General features: G+C 39.4%; 2 long non-coding RNA genes across 10 annotated transcripts in view; one reads left to right on the plus strand and one right to left on the minus strand.

The window, feature by feature from the left end:
* Positions 1-1,498: 1,498 nt before the first annotated feature.
* Positions 1,499-7,121, minus strand: LOC124154468. 8 transcript variants are annotated; one of them, XR_006863925.1, is made up of 6 exons: positions 6,586-6,638; positions 5,696-5,838; positions 5,123-5,323; positions 4,810-5,029; positions 3,671-3,899; positions 1,499-1,608 (listed from the first exon to the last, which is right to left on the minus strand). It is a non-coding gene; the product is annotated as an uncharacterized LOC124154468 (long non-coding RNA). The 8 variants fall into 8 exon arrangements; XR_006863930.1 differs by having other exon boundaries at positions 5,787-5,838; positions 6,586-6,626; XR_006863929.1 differs by lacking the exon at positions 6,586-6,638 and adding an exon at positions 6,246-6,401.
* A 3,040-nt stretch (positions 7,122-10,161) lies between these two features.
* Positions 10,162-24,060, plus strand: part of LOC124154484 — a 70,090-nt gene continuing 56,191 nt past the window's right edge. Inside the window, exons 1-4 of one of the 2 annotated variants that reach the window (XR_006863934.1) lie at positions 10,162-10,475; positions 10,729-10,906; positions 18,289-18,502; positions 20,725-20,793. This is a non-coding gene — a long non-coding RNA (uncharacterized LOC124154484). The remainder of the gene's footprint in view (positions 10,476-10,728; positions 10,907-18,288; positions 18,503-20,724; positions 20,794-24,060) is intronic. The other variant, XR_006863935.1, reaches the window with a different exon arrangement.

Genomic DNA, 24,060 nt, shown 5'->3' on the forward strand with positions numbered 1-24,060 from the left:
TTCTGAAGGAATTTGCTTGTAAGCAATGCACAAACCCGGTATTGCTTCGTGTAATATTACAAAAAAAATTTAGGCCACTTCTGGACAATTATGCTAAAATGAAACGGACACTGTAACATGGAAGAAGTAACAGCACCTGCGTTTAGGAAAATATCACTTTGTCGGAAATTCCTATAATTTTGAAAACATTATTCCGTGAAAAATACCAAAAAATAAAGGCCAAAATTAAATAAATATGGTAAATGTTAGCATAATCACGAAAAGAGAACTAATTTTGACAAAAATCGCGTCTGTTTCAAATGTTCGCCATTCATTCCCATACGAATTTTGTTCTCAAAACAGCGCCAGCGGCGACAACTGGAACTAACTCCAGACATGGTCATTCTCATGAACATGCATATGGACGCTCATCGAGCCAATGGCAGATGACCCCAAACAATCCGCTTTTAACGCACAAGCTTGCACTCGTGGTCGTGGCGCCACTACTCGGCAGAAAGTAGTACTAAAAATCTAAAACGCGGGTTTTCAAATGTGGCTTTAAGTCGGCCTGAGGCGAAATAATTAGTTACAGTTATTACGCTTAAAGGAAGCAATGGAGTAAATCCCGGCAATTATCGATTTCGGTAGCAAACGTCTTTTCACCACAGAAAACTGAAATTCACGTAACGCCACATCGAGTAACACTTTGCCTCACTGTAAACAAACTACATGAAATTTCCTAGGAGTAAAAGAGCTGAATATTTGGAACCGACAAGCCACAAATGCTACAATGCATCCTCTAGCCCTCAACCATGCCAATGATAAAAAGAAAATCTGCATCACGTAGTAACAATGCAAAATAATGAAATGCCTGAAGCAGCAAAGTGATCAATTACAGATAACCCAATTCTGTACTGCTCCTATATTACAAAAAACCGTCACACTGTAAATTAAAGGGTGATTGGCAAGTAAACTAAGCAACAATCTAATAACATTAACCGTAATTCCCTGATGAATCCTACTAATCCTCCTCTGCGTAATTGCTTCCTTCAATTCCATCCATTTGGACCACGATAATCAGATACAACTATTCTACCATTTACCTGTATTGTGATGCCGCTGATAGGTTTGGGATGCATCACAAAGAATAAAATCAAAAGATTCAAGCGTGAAGGAGTGGAATGTTACCACATTGAAATAAATGCTTGCAAGAATCATAGAAAATTTCATGTATTGAAACATCACCTACCTCATGGATTCAATCACTCTTCTCATATGGATTTCAGGGACACCCTAATCCTGAAATATTACCTCCAATGGAAGTGTTGGATGGCCAAATACAAACTAAATGTGATTTAAGATCATTCTCCTGGGCCTGTGTAGGTCTACCTGGACCAACACAACCAAAGAATGGCATCATACAAACACCACCTATGCTTCAGAAGTGTAGTATAGATTCCAGAGATTAATCTCCAAGCATTCTAATCTAAAAGCTGATGAATGACTTTTTATTTTCTCATTAATTCATTTATTTTCATAAACATAAACATTAGCATACATAACAACATCAACACTATAATCCATCAGTCTTCTTTAGATGCCTAAACAAGCTCTGCATCGAAGACTGACCTGTAACGATAAATAAAGAAAAATGTAACACTATCAAGCAGGACTTTTTTTTGGTTATTGATGGGTGCAAATCTTAACCTTCAAGGAATAAGAACAGGAATGAAAACCCTCCACCCAACAATTAAATAGGACATTTTCTTTATCTTCTATTCTGCTTTAAAATTTAAATTTGTATCACCTCTTTAAAAATATAATACAACAGAAATTAGTTTGTATTTATACATTGGAAAATGGACCTTGCCCATCAACAAGTATCCTATGCCATTATTTTACCTTAATGCCCACCACTCAAAAAGTAATTACTACAGAATTGAAGCTACAAAATAGTTTCAAAAATTAACTCAAACAAACAAATGACAGAAATGTAGCACACTAAAGATGAAGTTAATGCCATAAATTACCAGCCTCACAAATACATAATAATGAGTGATAGGAATTATTAATTATCGAGAGCAGATAAGTAACCCTTCAAATAAACCCAAATGACTTAAGTAACTCCACTTTTACCAACTGACGAGGGAAGACCACATCCACTCCTAGGCTTTATTCAATGCCATATTTTTTATTGCAGAACTGGAAGTGGTTTCATAAAATAATTTAAACTGCGGGAAGCATAGGCAGGATAAGAATTACTTTGCCATCGTTATGGCCTATCAAGCAGTGTTATTTTGAACGCAAAGATAGGAAGACTACACTAGAAAGGGTCACTTCAGATTTCAGCAGAATTCCACTCCTCACCAGACAGAGTGAATGACTCATAAAATAGGTCGCGACTATACTAGAACTTCAAAGGAGCACACAAAGCCCTTTTGAAGGAAGGATTGCTGAAATGCAGACACCACATTAGGGTAACATGAAAAATGTCTCCAGAGCTACCCTCCTAGAAAACCCACCAAAAGATTTTAAGGGGAGCAATAATGGCAGCTTTTTTCTCAAATAAACTGCATTTGTTGGTGGCCCTCTTGTAATCACACACAAAGGGTTTCAGAAGATACATAATGGGAAGCAGTGGCATTATTAATCTGCCTAGCAGTTAAAATAAATAGTTTCAAGCAATAAATGAACAAAATGAAGACACGAAAATATACCATAGTTATAAGGCCCTGAACCCTGGTCCGCAGAGTAGGAGTCAATGATACTAGCCTTTACACCAATTCAACCATATTCAGAGAGGGCAGCTATTTTAGAATAATATATAACGCATGTTGAAAGTATCGCATGAAAAATAATTAATTATAGTCACACTAAGGCCCATCCAAGGAAATCACTACCAGTTCTGCAATGCATTCGGCATTATGAATTTCATAAAAATATGGTGCTGAGAAAGGCATAGTAAAATATGTGGTCTCCTTGGTGAATAAATCTTATACATATATAAAACAAAGTTGTAAATCGAGACCTTCGTACATGGGCGTACCCTGCAAGGGGCAGCTGCCCCCCCCAAGAAGCAAAAATGGCAAGTCTTTTGCCAAAATCACTACTGAATTGAAAATATTCAACAAAATCTCTTTAAACCAACGAAAATTTATATACATTAGTATAAGTTATGAAACTATAATAAAATTATTTTTTTCAAGGAAATAATCTCATAAATCCCATGGCTTGCCCCCCTTCCCCCCCTAGCGACCTGAGGGGGCCTGAGCCCTATTTAAAATTCGTTATGGGTGTGATGAAAAAATAAGTCAATTTTCCCGGAGTGTCCAGATATCGAGACTCGAGATATCAGGGTTCTTATTTTGACCATATACATAACTCTTCTAAAATGCTTAAAAAACTTAGAACTCATTTCTTATAAAATTTCGCATGGCCAGATCCCCGGTTTAGGCCCCCCAATATTTTTTGTAAGTCAGCATCCCTGAAACTAATGCCCTTTGACTTTAAACAAATTCAAATTCCAATTTTTGTTTCATTCGCAATGATGATTAAAAAATCACAAGGTGAGTGTTTGTGGCCTGAATCAAGAAAACCCATGTTTTTCTCACCGTCAGTTTTACAATTTTTTTTCTGAAAAAGAAGAGCGTGGTGTAACAGAAATGCTACTGAGTACATTAAATATCCTTACCATATTCTTTCTGAAATTGGCTCTTTTAAAAAAGCCTTTCAAAGTGGTCATATGGATTCTTTCCATCACGCCATCCTGCTATATGTGTCATTCTCTCTTGATCCCACCTTCTTTAGCAAATCATGTATCTATGATTCTTAAGTATTTATTTTTAATTTAAGGGGCACCTGGTTTTGCTGCATTATCTGCAGTGTTCTCATTACTGTAGTCTGGAAGCCAGTCCTTGCACCTATAAGAAAAGTTAAATAAATAAAGAAGTAGCTCTCGCAAATGTAAATACTAAATTTTTCTTTAAAATATAAGCTCTTGAGCCTGGAAAAATGTTAATCACTCAATGCACCACTAAATACTATTCCACAGAAAGTGAATAAAATAATTTTAAATGACTCAACATGATTACCTATGAAACAAAATTAAAGTTAAACACACAGAAATACCCCTGAAAATATATATAAATATACTTGGGCTGCTATTCTGGATAAGTGTTGCAATAAATACCATATGCTATTCCGCGGGTCATTATTGCAACGACCCCGTATTGTGAATGAAGGGGTGCAATAATTTTGTTCGGAATAGCATCTGGCTACTTCTTGCACAAGCTACTTCGGAGCTCTGCCTCTTCCCTTATGAAAAAATAATTCAACATCGCAATGTGAACATTTTCTGGGTAGCAATACCGAATAGCTCGGCCTGGGAGACCGCATATTATTATTGCAACCCAACCAGTTGCGATTCGCTGTTCTGAATAATGAATTGCAACGGTGCTATAGCTATTTTGAGAACTACGTCTTCCAGTGTAGTAAAAACAAGAATTGCAACCATTCTGAATACCGTATTGCATCTGGGTTGCAATATGCTATAATTATATCAACTTCAGCTGCAATATCGGCGAATTGCATGATGCTATTCCATCCAGATTAGCAGCCTTGAATCATACCTAGTTCACATAGACAGACAAAGTAGTTGACCATGACAGTCCACAAGTCTCATAGCCATACATACTATCCTACATGGCAGCACCACCCATCACTTCTCTGATCTTTCAGTTCTAATCCCACACATCTAATCAGACCGAAGTATTGATAAAATGTGTTAGTCTCTGTGGACATCATATTTTCAAGGAATGTTCCTTCACTTACTTGTTAGTGGAGCTCATTGGCAGAAGACACAGGTAATGGGGGCAAATTCCTCCTCGGGACCTTATACTCTCATTGGCTGGCATAACCCTCTCATCATTAGTGTCTCCACTGTAAAGATGTCTTTGTGTCCTGACTCATCTCTTTCATCCCGGCTCTGCCTCTGCATTTGTATCAGAATACATTGCTTGCTTTAATTTTCTTTTCCCCCTGTTGTAGCAATCTGGAATGAATGGAGGGATACCAGTCTCATAGATACTATAGAAATTTTACTATCAAAGAAAGCTATCGTAGGTACTCCAAAGTTGTAACTTACCAGTGCCATACATAACCCTTTTGAAAGGGTAAAGCAACCAGCTGTTAGTAACAGAGTAAATGTCTTGCCACACCTACTGTTAAATTAATATTGCTGTTTGTATCTGTCCAAAAAGCTCTTATTTTCTTCATCCGCCCAAGTACTTGGTAGGTCCTGGATGCCATCACAGACTCCACAACCAGATTAGCTGAATAAATATAACTAGAAAGAAAACAAGATATGAAATACCTTACGAAAAAATTTCCACTAGCAAAAAATAAAGTTTTATGCAGACACTTATGTAAATAATCATATTCACCCAATGAACAAGGACAAAATGATGTTACTTTACCCCACAATACAAAATAGCTATAAACTGTTGCTCATTCATCGGTATCAAAACAAACACAGAGCAAATTATCAAGATTGAATGCTTTAACTGTACTCTCTAATTTTGCCACAGGAAATAAAATTATATGGGTAGATTTGCAAGGTGAGATGCAAAAACTCCCCTTTTCTCCAAATTTAAATTCTAGGAGCACATTCTCTTTTCTGTGCAATGAACATGCGATGCTATTTTTATAATATTATAACCTTTTTCGACTTCAACGAAGCACAACTGTCTTTTTCTCGTCTAGAAGCAATAGAGTAGTACAAGTGTAGTATTCTTAATGGGGAGGCATACCTCCTTATATCAGTGGTTCATCGTCACCATGGGGATACATGCAATTTTTCCTCTTGAATAAAGAATAAAGGGAATACATTAAGTTCATCAAAGTGAAATATATAATTGAGTTAACACACATTAACCGTGAGACTAACGCCCGTGATGGGCTGCTGATATTAATACGTATATGAACACCATTATCTTATGTAAAAATTTGTAAAAGAGTTTTCTCGTTAATTAAATTAATTAATCCATACCTCGGAATCTAACTAACTCTATCAAGAAAAACAGCGTACAAGAGAACTTGCTGCGCGAAAACAAACATCTCGCCACACTATGTAACTAAAAACTAAAGTTATGAAAGGTAGAACACGGCAATTTCAATTCCGATATCACATTTTCATTCGATTATGATAAATTAATAGCAAATAGTGGTCAGCGAGGTACCACTGAACAAATTTAATTAATACTACTCACATAAACAGTAATGGCTGCCTCACCAAGAAACCCAAACAAAATGACCGCATGGCGTAAATACTAGGATTTTCGAATTTCTGGTCTATTAAGACACACGATCTCTTGTATTATGGTCTAAAATTCCACTTGATATAATAATAACGAAACAAATATTATAAATAAAGCTTCTCATATGAATAATAATCATTTAGAATCACACCAAAATGACCGCATGGCCAAGAGTAACAACATTACCGGATTTCCGGTAAAGTCTATTAATGAACTAAAATTACACACTATTCAATATTAAATAAGTTAAGTAATGAATATCCAACATAAATAACACAGAATACGTACTTACAGTTACTTGTAACAATGATTTGTTCTTGACGACCATCTTGGCATTATCTGCACTTATTTTCCAGTGGTTGCCTTCCAACTCGGCACAACAGCTTGCATCCCGCTTCCTATTCTTCTCTACCGTGATAGCGAAGAACAGACTCCACGAAAATTGATACTGAACACAAACCACACAAATATTCCGTGCACCCAAGCACAACTCTCACAGCGGTACAACGCGTTGTGGTAAACAACGTAGACAACCACTCCCAAGCGAAGATACTACGCGTCTAACACACTCACACCCACCGATTAATATCTGGCAATAAACAGTTTGAGCAGCATTTCGAAGGAAGCTCTATTTACTGCACAATTCTCAATTTGGTCGCTGGCCGACACGAATCTCCCTACTACCGCCATGTAATTTTAACGTGACAAAGCAATCCTCTTCCAAAGTAGCGACGCCACACGACAAATTTTGTAAACCTATCGACAGGAAGTTCGGGAAACAATCGCTTGCATGCAGCGCCCTATGTCGACGATAGTCCATATGTATGTTCATGGTCATTCTGCCCGTTTACAGTCCACGTTGGACGGCCTTATGAATAACGTAGGCTACGATGAGAGAGTAGTGTTGAGTGAGCAATCTAGAGGACTCTGCGCCATTACAGCTTAGGGCGCCCTCTGTCCTCTCTGTGCCGCATCCAGCCCCCTAGAACTCCCTATCCCTGCCCATTGGAATCCATGTTCCTTTTTTGAAGCCAGTTCCTGCGTTCTCCGCTTTGGTTTGGGGATGGCGCCACCTGTAGAAAAGCCCAAGCTTAAGAGCCCTGAGCATATGATTCGGCCTGAATTTCTCTTGAGAACACATGTGTTTAAGACTCTTATTTGAAGATTGAGCGAGCTACTGAGGTTATTTACCGCTGTAGTATGATTCGTTTGTTCTATTGAACCTAAACATCATTTTTATTTAGTAAAAATTCCTACTATTAATTTCTTTCGGAGGGATGCCGTGGTCGTATGTTGTGCCGAATTGTTCCACCGGCTATGGCAGTTCGAAGACGGAATATTGTATATTTGAAGTGCCGTCGAACGCCAGAACAGGGGAAAAAGATGGATAAAAGATATTCGTTTATCAGAGTGCTGTCCTGGTTTTCCATAATTTACATAATTTCTAACTGCTCTCTACAGTCTAATTCACTACGGTCGTTCCGCTGGATATTTAAATTGGTGTTTTGATTAAATTAATGATGTAACGCTGGTATATAATTGTCTTCGTGTTCATTTCTTATTATATTCAGGTCATTTTTTCTGTCTTCATTGACTTTTAAACCGACTTTTTTTATCCTCTTTTGATAAAGTATCCCTTTATATTCCTCCCGTTCTGTCTTTTGACCATACTCTTGTGACAATTTTTATTAAAAAAGCATCATGGCATCTTTACCAACAGCTTTGCCGCTTTTGAAACAGAAATCTGTAATACGGATTTTATTTCATCTTTGTTGGCTCAGAGCGTGGGTAACTATCATCAATGGGTTGCCCCCCCCCCCCCCCAGAAGCAAAAATCGCAGAAGTCTTTAATCAAAATCAGTACTGAATTGAAACGAAAGTTTTCGAAAAATTATCTTTAAACCCACGAATAATGATATGTAATAATATAAGATATGTAACTAAAACAAAACTATTTTTCAAGGAAATAATCTTGAAGGATTAAACTCGGATCTATTAATCAAGGAATTATAATTGCATTACTAATAAAGCACTGTTATAATTTTCTTAAAATTTTGGTTACATTCATCTTTTACGTGCTAAAATGTCACAAGTTGGCTTGCTCCCCCTCCCCCGCTAGACCATAGCTTGCTCCCCCGCTAGTTATGATCCTGGGTACGCCCATGCATCATAACTTAAACATTTATATCCTCTCCTTTTTATTTTCTTCCCTATCTATACTTTCTTCGCAGTTTAAGAGCTCAGTTAAGTTTTCTTTCCAAGTTTTCAAAACTTGGGCTGGTTCACTGATAACAATTTCATACTTGTTCTTCACCCCTACTGTGTAAAAGCCTTCTTAAAAGGGTCTTAATTTTCTTTAAATGTATCTTTAATTGTCTTGGGTGCAGTCTTGCTTTGCCATTGTAACTGCAATGTATTTTCTTTTCTATGCTCCTAGGATTTTTTTTGCTTTCCTATTGAATAGATGGATGATATCTTTTGATTCCTTGCTGTGATTTTTATACTAGGACTTTCCTTTTGGCTCATTCCTTTTAAACGAGTCTAGGTTGCATCACTTCTTAAAATTTTCACATTTTTCCACCTCCTTACCACTATTCCTAAGGCCCGATTTAGTAATTGACAATAGCTTCTTATTGCCAATCGATTTGGGCTAATAATTTGTAATTAGATGGTAGTAATATTAACTGAATTCATGCCAAGGGCTTACCCAAGATCAAAACTAGGGGGTGGTGGCAATCTATGATCGTTCAAGATGCATCAGTAGCGGATACAGATGTGTACGCTACTGGTGCATTTTGGGAAGAGAGAAAACCAATCTTACGCGCCCCCCCTTGAGTTTTCATCGCAGAAAACACAAAAAAGGGAGGGGAGCACAAAAGATATCTTGTCGAGCTACCTTTACTTTTATCGAAATAAAAAATAATGAAGTCGCATGCAAAGCTTCAGAAAGTTTTAATTAAAGTTATTATACACATATTCAAGACAATGCCATCTTATGATATAAAAAGGCTAAGAATTGTGGTTTTACAATGTCTGACAATACGGGTGGCCCCGCAAAGGGGGGGAGGGCGCTCCCATCCATATCCACCACTAAGATACACGGATAGAGTGAATGAAACCAATATTTAAAGAAAATTATAATAGCGGTTCATTAGTTTTTTAAATTATTTGCATGAAAACAAATTATTTTTATTTTAGCGGCATGTCTTACTCTAATATCATTTGTCGTATGTTAAAAGAAAATTTGTTCAAAACTTTCGTTTCAATTCAGTCCTGATTTTCCTTTAAAAAATTTGCTATTTTTGTTCCTGGGGGGGGGGGGGGGGGCTGGGAGCCGCTCCCTTCTGGTTACGCCCATGATTCATGGTTGCTTATTTCCCTAATAAAAATTTTAAGAAGTGCCTGTACTTGGTATAAATTTATTGGTTAACGGAGCAATTGTCCCATTTCGTCCACAGTTAAAGATGGTACGTTTTCCTTTCTTTTCTCAATTTATTTTGACTCCTAATTCACCACAGTGCTGAAGCGAATATAATAATTTCATTCCCGGTTTCATCGCTCTAACAGCTATCCCTTTACTCCACCTAGTTAAATAATTGCATTCCTTAAGATACACCTTAACTCGAGCATTTGATTTGGATGTTATTTGAATTAAAAATAACGTATTACATAGACGGTATTCACATTATATCCCGTATCTATTACCGAAAAAATCCAATGTTGAGCCAAGCAACGTAATGCCCCCGATGGGCTCTTCGACTAGTGGCGCCTCTACTGGCCACAGCCCTGAACTGGCTTCAAAATAGGAACATGCCTGAAGCCCTAGTTCCGGGGGGCTGGCCGCATCCCAGCAGTGAACCCAGCTTGACGTCACTTCCGACATGTGACGATCGAAAAGAGCGCAAGAGTGCATTTACGGTGGATTGGAACACGGCCTTAAAAATATTATTTCGCATGTGTTGCTGGTTGTTGCAAGCATTTAACGTTGTTCTCGAATCAGTGGAAGCTCAATCACAACCAATATATAATATTTAAGCGAATATATGTCGTGTTCGCAATCATGATAGTTGTTAGATGTTATTATTTTGCCATATAATTCGCTCATACATGGATCCGCCTGGCAACCTGTTGATGTATCGTTCACCCTGAATACAACTAGAGAACGGAAAGCTGGCAGCCACGGTGAGTATGAAGAACATTATGGTGATATAATATTTTCTTCGACTGTTGACTGGATTATTCTGAAAATGGTTCTTGTCTTGAGGAGAATAGTAACGTTTCATGACCCAATTCATTTCGGTGTACGCAATTGTCCAATTGACAGCTCTACCAAGACATTGGCTTCGTATCGTTTTTAGCCGTTGTATAAATGTGCATTTTGTTTCACTCGCGTCCGTTATGAGTTGCTGATATTTTTCCGTTTTTTTTTATTTAGCTATGTCGAGCAAACCGGAATTACCCCCGAAGATCGCAGCAAGATGCTTAAAGATGATCTGGCTCGTCTCTGCAGACTATGCCTCAATCCAGGCGATTGGACCATCGACGTATTCAATCCTCGAGGAACTAATGGATTTCTCGAGTGGAGTATCATGGGTGAACTCGTCGAAATTCAGGTAAGACTTGCTATTGATTATGAAAGCTTATCTGTAACTCTAATTTGTGAGGTGGATGTTCTAGTATTTAAACTGGTCGGTTTTCGTAAATGTGGGGAAGTACCAAGTGTAATGTAAAATGTGAGAAAAGTGCTATGGAAGTGTAATAAAACACGGGAAGAAAGTATCGCGAAAGCTTGGATAAGGATGGATTCTCGATGTGCTTACCTAGGCAACGGTGTGGCAACTGCAAACACATTACGATGATATGTCGCTGTTTACAATAGTTTGTAAGGTATTTTACTCACTCAACACCAGGGGCTCAGCTAGGAATTAAGGCTGTAGGGGAGTTTTAAAGTGCAACTATAGACCCGCGGGATGTGTCCCACATAGCACAAAATATCTTCTAGATGTCTACAAAATGTGTAGAATGTCTTCAGCTAATGTCTGGAAAATATCTTGTAATATCTCCTAGACATCTCCTAGATATTTTGTAGATATCTGAATGTCCGCTTTTCTGATATCTACAAGATATCTTTGAGGAGACATTTTCTAGGCATTCATATTCAAATTGGATCCATTGGGAAAATACAGGATAAATGACTAAAATATAATATTTTTCAGTGTAACGAAAGTTTTTTTTTCTACTGCCCACATAGCAAATAACCTCTCAGAGACGTCTCACTATGGTCTCGAATTTTGCAAATGTTTCAGAGATGTAGTCGTGAAATGTTCAGGAATCTAAAAAAACGCATTTAAACGCCATCAGTGCTTTCCATATATATTTTTTTGTGCAATTATGCAGTTGTGATTGTTAAAATCACGACATTTAATACAGATTTCTTATTTTCAAAAGGTCATCCATCACAAAATTTGTCGCTAAAAATGATCGAGATAAGTAGGCCATAACTGTATAATTTGCATTCAATTATTTTATTGCCTTAATTTTAAAACACACCACAGTACAAACAGAGAAGTCTCAGAGATGTCTCTGAAGCTCTCAGAATGTCTACGAGACGTAACATGCGATATTCGAGACGTCTCAGAGACGAATTTCTGCTGTGTGTGTGACTGCCTACTGGTGGAGCATGAGGTGATATGGTAGGATGCCTTCTGGGGATTCTCCCTGAATATTGGCACCTTTCTGGCATTCACTTCTTTCTAACGGGGGCCTCCTCCTCTTATTCCAAATTTGAAGTTACCACCCACATAGCAGAGATATGCTACGCGTCCAATAATGTTCGGAGAGCGCAACAATATAGTCATGCATATTACGGAGAACACAGCTCCAGCCTGCATTCGAATGGCTTTTTCTCAGAAACGGTAAATCTTAGAGAAAAAAGTGAAATTTCAATTTTGTAGATAATTTTCTGGTCTACAATTTTGGTCTGAGCAATTTTTATCATAAAACTAACCGTTTGGCCAAAAATGCAAAAAAACCCATTTTGTGACCTTTGACCTTGAATGAAATTTTTTGCACACACGGGATCGATGGAGACTTTTTCAGGATTTCATAAGAGTGGTATCCTTTAGGTTCATGCAAATTTTGCATGCGTTGACGGCGTTGCCATGGCAACGCCGTCAACTTTGCCTAAATTTTTCTAGTCTTATTTGCCCGCGATGAAAAACCAGACCCACTGTTTTAGAGACTTTAAAACATGCTCTTTCTAATTAGATTAGTTTCAAAGCGTTTCTAGAGGGTCTATTTTTGTAACAGTTGATTTAAGGTACCCTATTTTTGACCAATTTACAAAAACCTGCATCTTTACACTTAATTTATTAAATTATGCAATGACCTATAGGCTTCCAATTTTTGCTTTAAAAACTATGTTATGTAAAGATATCGTGCACCAAGTTTCATCTTCATCGCTTGAATATTGTCGGAACTGTACAGTGTCAACATTTTAATTTTTTTCTCAAAAAACATTTTTCGTCAAATTTTGTGAGAAATTTGTTCAGTCCTAATGATTAACTAAAATTTTTAAATTGTTGCGTTGAATAGAGCACCAAAAGTTGTACCAAGTAGCCGAGTTTCGTTTCTTTTGAAAAAATAATAGCGGAGATAATGATATTTAAAATTGCGAAAATTTCACAGTCATACTGTAGGAAGTCGAGGTATGGGGTCAATCAAACTCCTGTATCTCCGCAAATATTGCACCGCCGAGCCTAAAACTTTACCAGCATTTGTTTGGGACATGTGGGACTGTTCATACAAAATTTCATCAAAATCGGTGATGGTCGCGCGGGGAGCCCTAGACCACTTGACATGGAATGACCCCCGTGCAAGTTAATGTCTAAATTTATGAACGCGCGAATGAACACGAATATGCACCGTGTATTCACCCAACTTGTGCGAATGCATGAACAGAAAATTGAACCTGTTCAAATTTGGTTCATGCATTCATAGTCAGATTTAGGGGAGGGGCGCGAGCCCCCCCTTCCCCAGATGCTTAAAAACTAGACAAAATCTGAATGCGGTTATCATAGGCGGATCTAGGGGGGGGGAGTAGGGGGCCTCCCCACGTGCCTCCCCTCCCCCAGACCCTTAAAAAATATGCAAGATTTTTAATATGGCCCGGTATCATTACATTTGTTTTGTATTACGAGGTATCCCTGTGCCACCACCCTTTCCCAGAACTAAGTCCTGGATACAGCCTTGCTTGTGCCCCCCCCAGAAACAAATCCATTTAATTCAATATTAATAAATTTGACATAAAAATAAAAAGAATTTCGTAAAGTCATTATAATATCTTGTTTTTAATCTCAAGACAAGATCGTTTGCCTGTCGGGCCCTCTGTGCCCCTCCCAGAAAAAATCCTGGATCTCCGCAGATGCAGGGGCGCCCCTGCATGCATTTGTGCATGTCATCTTCCGGTCCACAAAAATCATTCAGGCAAACATACATTAACTCGTACATGTTTATGTATCATGTAAACAGCTCCAAAGGTCCTTGAGAAGAAGGATTGTATTTCCCCACAAGATTGGAAATCGAAGATTCCACGGCATCTATAATGGTTGGTTGGATAGATTCAAACATAGGTTCAGTCTTGTATACAAGACGGTGGTGAAAGCAAAGATGTTAACATACAGTGGAAAGAATCTGAATTGATTAGACTTCTGGAAGGTTACAGCCCAAAAGATATTTTCAATTCAGATGAAACAGGATTATTTTTTAATTTTTGCTGCCAGCAAACACTGTGCTTCAGAGGGTAACAATGTTATGGAATAATGCTTAGTGAACAGTTACAAAATTAACATTTCCAAAGCCAGTATGTGAGTAAAAGTGAAAATTTTCTATTTCCCACTATTTGCATTTTCCCGCAATTTACACTTTTTTTCTTGGGTCCCTAGAAAAGTGTAAATAACGGGGTTTTACTGTATCTATAATCCTCGTGAGCGTCATAATTTTGTACAATAAGGACTCTTAAAATTTAACGTTCTTATTATTTATTTCTGAACATTTTCATCTGAATTTGAGTAGCGGTCTGTGGGACCTCTCGTCGCTTAATTGGAAATCCAATAAACGTAATGCTGGTGGAAATGATTCAAAAAGTTGTTAAAACAATTCCTAGTGATTTTTCAAGAGTAATAATAATAATTACTAACAATTTATAAGGAAGCATTTCTAGTTGCATAACGTGGATACCGTATAAGCTTGTGTATGAGGCGCACACGTGTAAGAGGCACACCCCTATTTTGAGCATCGGAGCTATGAAGAAAAAATTTTGCGGCATTTTTTTATACTATCGCGCGGTGTTGCAGACGTGCGCCTGGAATTTTGACAGTTATCGAATTTTCCTCTTTCAATATTAATTGAATCTTTCAATATTAATTGAAAGAGAAAATTTTGATAACTGCGGCGGTAATAGCGGTATAAGAGGGAGAAGAAAGAGTTCCGATCCTCTCTTCGCATACGCCGTCGCTCTACGATGCTTGTCCTACTCACGAACAATTTTGTTTAAATGCTCTCGCAGGAGTATTGCAATAAAATTGCAGCCGTGGAAAATTTTAAGGCAAAACACGACAGGCATTTAGCATGATCCTTCCCCAGAGCTTGGACAACAATCGGGGCAATCTCAGCGCCGTAGGATAATAACCACGTCGTAGATTTAACGGAACCACACTCGGCCCTCCATCAGCCAATGCCTCTGCCGTTTATTTTTCCTTTCCGAGACCCCACAGGAAAATAGGAAAACATCAAGTTACAGGGGAACAATGAAAACGTGTTTCATCCCTACCCCGTCTCACAACTGACCTTGATCGATCTCCCAGTTTATGGAGGCCAAATGCAAGGGGGAGTCATCTACTGAGCCCGAAGATATCTCGATAGCTTTCAATAATTGTATGACACGCACGAGGTTCAAAAAAGAAAGAGATCTAACGCGACGCATATCTGACAGAATTTAAGTTTTTTAAGCTCTAATTGATTGACACAAAGATTTATAGTTACAACAAGGCTACTAATATTCAAAATAGTCCAAACAGGACAATTTCGGAAGAAACAAGCGTAGCATAAGCGCACTCAAACAAGACGAGACGGACTGGAAACCTTAGGCAACGCTAACTGCATATATCACATTGCTGCGCCTTCGCCCCTTCGCTTTGAAGGCAACTACGTCACGTGCAAGATCGGACGTGTTCTTCCCGTGCTCCTTCGCTCATAGCCTCGTAGCTTGAGATACGGAGGGGAGGGAGCGCGCTCCTTCCCCTCCGTATTTCGTTGCTTGCTTCGAAGACGGTGGGATCGCGCTCTTTCCCCTGGACCTCTCCTTCCGCGCTCTTCACTTATAAGCATTTCTGATTTCTTCCATCCACAATTTAGTCTAACAATGAACACACTCGTTCGAATTTTTGAAAGCGCAGGTTTTGACTCCAATATAATTTCCAGTTGCAAAAATCCTCATATTAGCGTCCGAAGATGATTTTTGGAAAATCAGGTCCTCAGCGTAATGGAAATTACTCGGCAAGTCAGATATTGACTATTAACCAGGTATGTCCGTCAAAAATACGCGTTTCTCTACGTTTGATAACCGATTACTATATGCAGTATAAATGCCGCGGGATGCCCACTCGCGGCTGTAAATTTAGCGCGCGCTCCGGAGCGAATCACCCCGCGCGATCTTTTGTATGTTCACCTCTGAGGTACCGACGTGACGGCGCGATGCTTGCAAGAAATTCAAACAGGAGCATTTTAAAAATACGTCACTAAGGGAGAAACTCCCCTGCCTGCCGCTTGATTTTGACCCAGGGTTTCAGATGACTGACTCACGCTGAAAATCAAGGCCACTCAGTTCCCCTTGGACTTGCGACCGGGGAAGGGGAGGGGGGGAGAATAAAAGTTTGTGTAAGAGGCACACCCCCATTTTCGGCTGCAATGTCTGGGAAAAAAGGTGCGCCTCTTACACGCGCTTATACGGTAATTAATTACTTAATTTAAAAAAGTACCATAGTAAAAATAACTCAAGTGTTCTTGATATTAGTATTTTGATCCTGTTTCAAATAAAAATTTTTACTGAAAAAGTTGGTTCGTATTGGGAATGCATAATATTAAATATAAGTTTAATAATAGTTGAGAAGTCTAAGAAACAGTAAACTGAGCAATAAAAATGACTTTGCAATGTTTTACGAATTTTTGTTTCATTGCTGTCTCCCAGACCGCACGTCACTGGTAGTGTATCAAACATTTCACGTCAATGGTTAAGGGTTAAATGATCCGTTGAGCCGACGCTCAATAGGAATAAAACGTGTTTAACCCTTTTGCCACTAACGATGAGAATATTCGACAGGACGTTCTTTACCCGGGAGACTAAAGCCGAATCCAGCACACTCCCGAATATCCGGCTGCGCTTTATCCGTGTTGCAGTTTATCTGTGCATTTGTTTCACTCTCACTTAATATTTTCCACAATCTCTATCATCATCATCATCACTGGTCAACAATCCTAGGATTGGTTTGACGCAGCTCTCCACTCTATTCTCTTATCAGCTAATCTTTTCACACCTACGTATTTCTTCTCTTTCACATCTCTCTTTACTTGTTCCATATATTTTGTTCGAGGTCTTCCTTTTCCGTTCTTGCCTTCCACTTGTCCCTCGACGATTGTCTTCATCAGGCCATCATGTCTCAAGATGTGGCCTATAAGGTTGTTCCGTCTTCTCGTTAAGGTTTTCATGAGGCTTCTCTTCTCTCCCACTCTTCTTAGGACTTCCTCGTTACTAATATCTATTAAAAAAATAAATCAAGACACAAAATCATTGGCATTACTTCATTAATACTAGGGTACACCTGGCTTATTATTTCTGTTAGAATCCTTTTCGTAAAACGGAAGCGATTGCACCCTAGCTGCACTCATGGGAGCACTGTGTTCCTGTTTTCCAAGCCTCGCAGTGCACAACCGCGCTCCATGATCACGGATACCCATCCCTTGTCAGTTGCAAACCAGGCGAATTGTGCGAGAGGCGACTACGTGGCATCAGCTGTGAGTGGAGACGACCTCCAGTTCACTTCGGAGGCACAACCAAGTGCACTATAAGACGAAATCTCTGTTCAGCAGCTGCTTCTAACTAGACGATGCAATTTTGATATTGCCAGCAAGCAGCCTAGTCAGATCCAGAACCAGGGGCCAATGATTTTGGGCAGACCAGCGTTTAGTAGCCGCAATCAGAATGGATAATGTTGTGAAATTTCTTTGACTCACAGGCGCTTTGGTTGTGTTTAGTTATATTCTGATTTGGTTGTACTGTATTGATGTTATCGTGAACCATTCATGAATTTTTGCTCCAGCTGGGAATTTCAAAAGATTTTTTCAAATTCATTTCGCCTATGGTTTTCCCAGTTCAACGCCTATTTTCTGGCCTAAATTTGTGTTTTTCTTAATTACAAGGGCAGTAGCTTAATATTTTTATTTTTTATGACTGTATGGAAACGTGGAATGTCAGGCAAACCAACAATCGAAATGTCTATCACTCTTTGAGTCAAGTAAGATTCAAAAACACCAAGAATAGAATTCTAGGTGGCTTCAACATCTACTCATGTGGTCCAAACAGTGTCTTAGCTTGCATGGAATAAATTTGAATTTTAAATACAACATGTGCTAACTAATGTATTCCTTGTCCTTTTATATACATAATTATAATATTACTTAGGAGTATGTGAGTAATTTTGGTTGTTTTAAAATTCTAATCCATCACAGTATTAACGTGGCATCATGTTGTAAAATTTCTTTGACTTACAGGCGCTTTGTTTGTGCGTATACATGTTCTGATTTGGTTGTACACTTTGAAAGATGTACTTTTAAGTTAGTGTATGTTACATTTATACATACTATGTTGGTATGCTTGTATTGGAGTTTGGCCTGTGTCTTCACTCTTCTTTGATGCACTTGCATTGTCTTCCGAGAACAGGGCTCGGGGATGTGGCGGATGGGGATAGTGGCAAACATTGCGTGTGCTCGCACTGCGGCAAGGGATTTGGCAAGAGCAGTCAGCTATTGTGCCACGCAAGGACGCACCACTCGGGGGAGCTCCCCTTTGCGTGTGGGGATTGCGGACGACGGTACGTCAAGGCGAGCGACCTGACCCAGCACGCAAAGAGCCACAGTGCCGTCGAACCGCACAGGTAAAGCCATGAACTTAGAGTCTCCTCTCGTGGAAAAGACTTCGAGTTGTAGTTGGAAGGAATTCTAAATTTTTTCTCGTCCAATTCGTGAGAGATTCTTAAATCTTTCCCTCCACTGAGGATGTCTGCTCACCTGTGAAGCAGTGATATCGTGGAATCTGTGCCTTTTTGTCTTTTCAGTATACTCTCTGAATTTGATGAAGGAACGCCTTAAAAAAGTCTGCTTTTGTTCCATGTATCACCCTGTAAAACCTAGTCAACCGTATTGAATTCTCGCGATGACTTGATTTGATATTTCACTTGACATGCATATTTCTGGGTCGAATTTGGCAAAGACACCCCCTCGTTCTCCAACCCCACCGCTCTCATATACAAGTTTAATCAGTTACAGAGCCTGAAAATATTTACTTCACCCTCTGCCATAAGCCTTTTGGGATGGCTTGCGGGGTAATATGTTGATGTTGTAATTGAGATTGTTGATGCTTTACAGTTGATTACATATAATATTTCAGCAAGGTCATACCCAGGATCTAAACTGCGTTGGGGGGGGCAAGCCATGGTCTAAGGGGGCAAACCAAGTTGCGACATTAATTTATGAGATTTTTTCCTTGAAAAAATAATTTCATTTTAGTTACATATCTTATACTAATATTTATCATTTTTCGTGGGTTTAAAGAAAATTTTTTTGAATGCTTTCGTTTCAATTCAGTAATGATTTTGCTTAAATACTTTTGCAATTTATGCTTCTAGGGGGGGGCAGCTCCCCCCCTGCCCCTTGTTGCATACGCCCATGATTTTCAGTGCATCAGAACTCTTTCACAGGGTTTGGAAAAATTATAGGCACGACAACATTAAGGAATTTCTTCTTTTATTATGTTAACAATTCATTATTTATGTCATGTAGTTTCTGTTCACCCAGTGTGACATTTGAATTATTACACTGTTGTTTATCCTATCATAACAAAACCATTGAACTAAATCGGTAACAGCACGAGTTTCCCTTTCAATGAAAGTGAAGAGAATTGTTGAGATTGCAATTTAATGCTCGCCAGCGCCTCGCCCCAAGGTCACCTCACTTGGGGCTGCGGGAACCAGAACGACGTCACTCGGAGATTACCCGGCATTCATACTACGCCGTCGCGTTTTCGCGCACTTGAAAATTTTCACTTTTCATTTAATCACAAAAAATAGACCCTCTGAAAAATAGACCCTTTGACCCTCCGAGCAGGGGGCCTCCCTCCCCAAAAGTGACCGCTCCGACTGCATTATGAAAGTCAATCAATGCGATCATCAAGAAATGATTGTTTGCATCAAACTCCTGCCTGTCAGACATTCAAGTACGTCTCCGAACCGTGTCCGTGTCCGAAGAGTCCATTGGACTCACCTTGCCCGTTTACGTCAGAAAAATATGTTGCCTGTATTAGGCTTACTGATGAGGTCTAGGCTCTTAGACCTGTAATATCTTCTGTGGAATGGGGTTTCCAGATGTTGCTAATGAAGTGCCCGGAATCACTATTAAAGTTAGTTTACTCCAGCTTAGTTTCAATTGCTTCCTTAGTGAGGCGATCCCAAAAAACATTTGGCTGGGAATAGTATTTCTGCCTCTTCATATTTAATGGTTGAGGTCTAGGCTCACATAATGTTCTGAAATGGCAGATTTCAGGATTCAATGTCAGGGTTGTTAGTACAATAATTGGTAATATAGAACTATGTATAAATAATAAAATATAGAGCTATGAATCTTTTTATGTCCCTGGGCCAAAGTTACTTAAGTTGACCATACTTATTTTAGTGACACAGTACACGACATGACACGAGAGAGTATTAAACGACAATAAAGTGGACTGTATATATTATTATTATTATGCGCCGGGAGTCCCACACCATCCAAAATCACCACTCACCTGAGTGTCAGGCTCCCATCGATGTCCTCCTCAGGCAGCGTCGGCTCGAGAACCTCCCGACTTGACGACACATTCACGACTGCCGTTCACGGCCAACAAGCCGAAAACAACACTTAAAACAATGAAACTCTCACCCACACCGGCGCCCAGCAAACAACAATCAGGTGAGTGGTGATTACAGCATAGGACTCCCTATGGCGCGAACAGACACTAACCGTGGAAATTTTTAGTTAGTGTTTTAATGGTTAAAGAAATAATATGTTTAATACATACATAATTGGTATTCACATTCCCTATAAACTTTGCTTGTCTTTGCAGATGAGCTTCAGCCCAGCCAGTTAGGTGAAGGTTGAGATGATGACGCCAGAAGCAGAGGACAGTGAAGAGGTGAGTCTTCTTTTAATGCCTTCAAATGTTAATAATGCTCTCCGAAGGGCCGCATCAACGAGGCAGTTACAAGTACACTCTCATTTATCCGAGCTATTAGGGTGGTTTCCTATGTAAAACCTCACCTTAACGAACTCCCGCTAAACGAAGAACTCCGTTCAACGAACAAATGCTATTGGTCCGGCCAATTGCCTATGTAAACACATTAGTGAAAAACCCCGATGAACGAACTCCTCTTTTACGAAAACTCCCGATCAACAAAATGAATTTTCGGCGCGATGGAGTGAAATTCACCTCCCAATAACCAATTTTTCCGGTTAAATTTTTATTTTCACATGAATAATTTAATATTCGTAGCGTTGGAGGGCAAATCAGAGACTTCCACTGAATAAGCCAATCAGAATCGTCATTATTAACCGTAACCATAGCCTTCCGTCGTGTGTTTCCGCCGACCCCAACTCGCGGCTCGCGGCGAATTGCGAAAAATGTTAATGCATGCTGACTTTCGTAAATAACTCAATGTCCCAATATTTACACGCTCAAATATATGATATCTAGAGCTATGTACTTCGATCGCATTCTTTTGACGGTTGTTTAAGATACTTTACAGAATTACAACGCGTAAATTCCGAGAAGCATTTTTTTCACTCGCCGCCATCTTGGATAACTTCTTTAAAATTTAACTAAATTACGGAAGATACAATGTGCGCGCTAGAAGATGAAAGCCAAAATTTGCCTCTCTTAATTATCTTTAATATGTGTTACGGCAATGAAATGGATGGAAATGGACGTGAGTGACTGAGTGGTGCCCCAGAAGGGGATGGACCCCGTTTGGGGTGTCCGGGCAGGGTGTATTGTAAGGAGTGCCCCGGAAGGGGAAGGGAGAGAGAGACAGTGATGAAAGAAACGACTGCGCAGTCAGTCACAAGCGGTCACAAGAGAGAGACGGTCGATGGAAGGTGCTTGTTCCACAGCATACGAAAGTTTCAAAAACACTTTGTAACGACGAAATCAAACTACTGAATACAGTCCATTTTCAAATCTAAAAACAGTTTATTTATGTTGACATGTCGAAGGTGCAACAATATGACTCAGTAGTTACTCTTGTTTCATTCACATTGTTTATTTCAACATCATCTGAAAAATAGGAGAAACTTTTGCATTTGCCGCAATCTTGGATAAAAAATATTCGCACTTAAGAGACGAAAGCCAATATCTCCCATTGATCTAGACGTTACTTGAATTGAGTTCTTTATACTAAAGGTCAGTCTCTGTCTGTCGGCGATTGTAGCGATGTCCTAACGTGATGTGAAGCGGTGTTGATTTTCTCCTGAGAAAAAGGTTTGCGACGGCCGTCAATTGTTGCATGAAGAAGACGACACTGTCTAAACTGCCATATTTAGACTGGGCCACTGGTGAGAGTGATGCCTCACCCCTGTGGTAGCAGCAAAAATCCATGAATGACAGCGGGATTAATTCAGCGGTGGTTGACGGGAGTTGATGCACTCATGGGGAAAGTAGATTTCTTCCTCGATCGCTGCACGGGCCCAAACATAGGACTAACAATAAAAAATGTGCGCGTTATTTTCTTCCCCCCAACTGCAACAGCTAAGTTGCGACCTCTCGACCGAGGGGTCATTTCTGCGGCAAAGTGGCATTACCGTCGGATTTTAGTGGAGTTTTTGGTTTGTCGAATGGATGTAAGGGATCGGCGAAATTGAAGAGGACCATTTTGCAGGTAATGCAGCGGCTTTGCAAAGCTTGGAAGCGTGTCGCACCTGTCACCATATTTAGTTATTTTGCAAAAACCGGGTTTGCAGTCAACAGCATCATTATCGTGACTTATTTTACTTCAAGAACTCATGCATGAGGCCTTTCAAGCTGTTTTCTTATCGGGAGTTGTCAATCCGGTTTGCAGTCAACTGCGACCACGCGATGGAGAGTGATGACGAAAGCCGTGAATCCTGGCAGGGTCTCTCAAAAGTCATGAATATTGAAGGGTCGTTTGATGAGTTCACTAGAATAGACTCAAATTTCGTTATCCACGAAGCCAGCGAACTGAGGGTTGCAGAATATAATTTCTCGAAAACTTATTTTTCAAAATCGTGACGTATTTTACTTCGAGAACTCCTGCATAAGGCCTTTCAAGATGTTTTCTTATCGGCAGTTGTCTATCCGGAATGCGATGGAAATGATGCTAGTACAATGAATTATTTACAAAGCCCGCGACCGCAAATATTGCTGTGGAGTATTCTGGATTCGACTGCTATAAATAAATGCTGCCACCCACTGCGCTTTAATGGGTCGACGAAAGTCGCACTCGCGCCGTTATGGTACATTGATCTTAATTTTATGATGAAGCTATAATTGGCGCTGTTACTTTAACTTTATATTAGTAATGGTCAAATCTATCGAATTCTTAATTTTTCACTGTAAACTTTGCGAATACATGTACTCTATTTCAAATATTGAGAATAAAGGGATGGCCTCGAGCTCACCGCTACGTTGCATACATTTTTGAAAACCGATGAAAAAGCACGCGAAGTGATTGAATAATACAAACTGAGGCTTCCTAAATGTGGTCTATTGCCCGCGATTTGCGTTGCAGCTGAAGAAATAAGCACTGTTTTGAAGTATGTGAAGGTAGAATGAAGATAACGCATGCAGACCTGCTTCAATTTCCGAGCCCCTAGAATGATGCAACGTGCGCATCACCTCCGGGGAACGAACTCCCGATCAACGAAACGGCAAAATTTCGGTCCCTTGAGTTTCGTTTAAGAGAGGTTTTACTGTATTTTTTTATTGCCTAAATCAAAAGATTATTACTCCTGGAGTATGTATTTCACGCTTTTGGATTTTTAAATGACGATATCTATTTTTCGCGATTAAATGAAAAGTGAAAATTTTCAAGTGCGCGAAAACGCGACGGCGTTCTATGAATGCCAGGTAATCTCCTCGTGACGTCGTTCTGGTTCCCGCAGCCCCAAGTGAGGTGACCTTGGGGCGAGGTGCTGGTACGACGCAGGATGCTAGCAGGTAGCAGAGTACCATGCTAGCTGGTAGCGCTTGGCTTAAATAAGGACTATTATTACCTTATCAAATGAAGAAAACTTTCCGACCTTAGCCAGTTTTAATAGGTGATTATTAAGACATGTTTCCCTGAGCTCAGTGCCTCATCCATGCATTGGTAACCTGGGGTATGTATTTCACGCTTTTAGATTTTTAAATGAGATATCTATTTTTCGCGATTAAATGAAAAGTGAAAAT

Source organism: Ischnura elegans, chromosome 1 (assembly GCF_921293095.1).
Source record: "Ischnura elegans chromosome 1, ioIscEleg1.1, whole genome shotgun sequence".
In the NCBI taxonomy this organism is placed as follows: domain Eukaryota; kingdom Metazoa; phylum Arthropoda; class Insecta; order Odonata; family Coenagrionidae; genus Ischnura; species Ischnura elegans.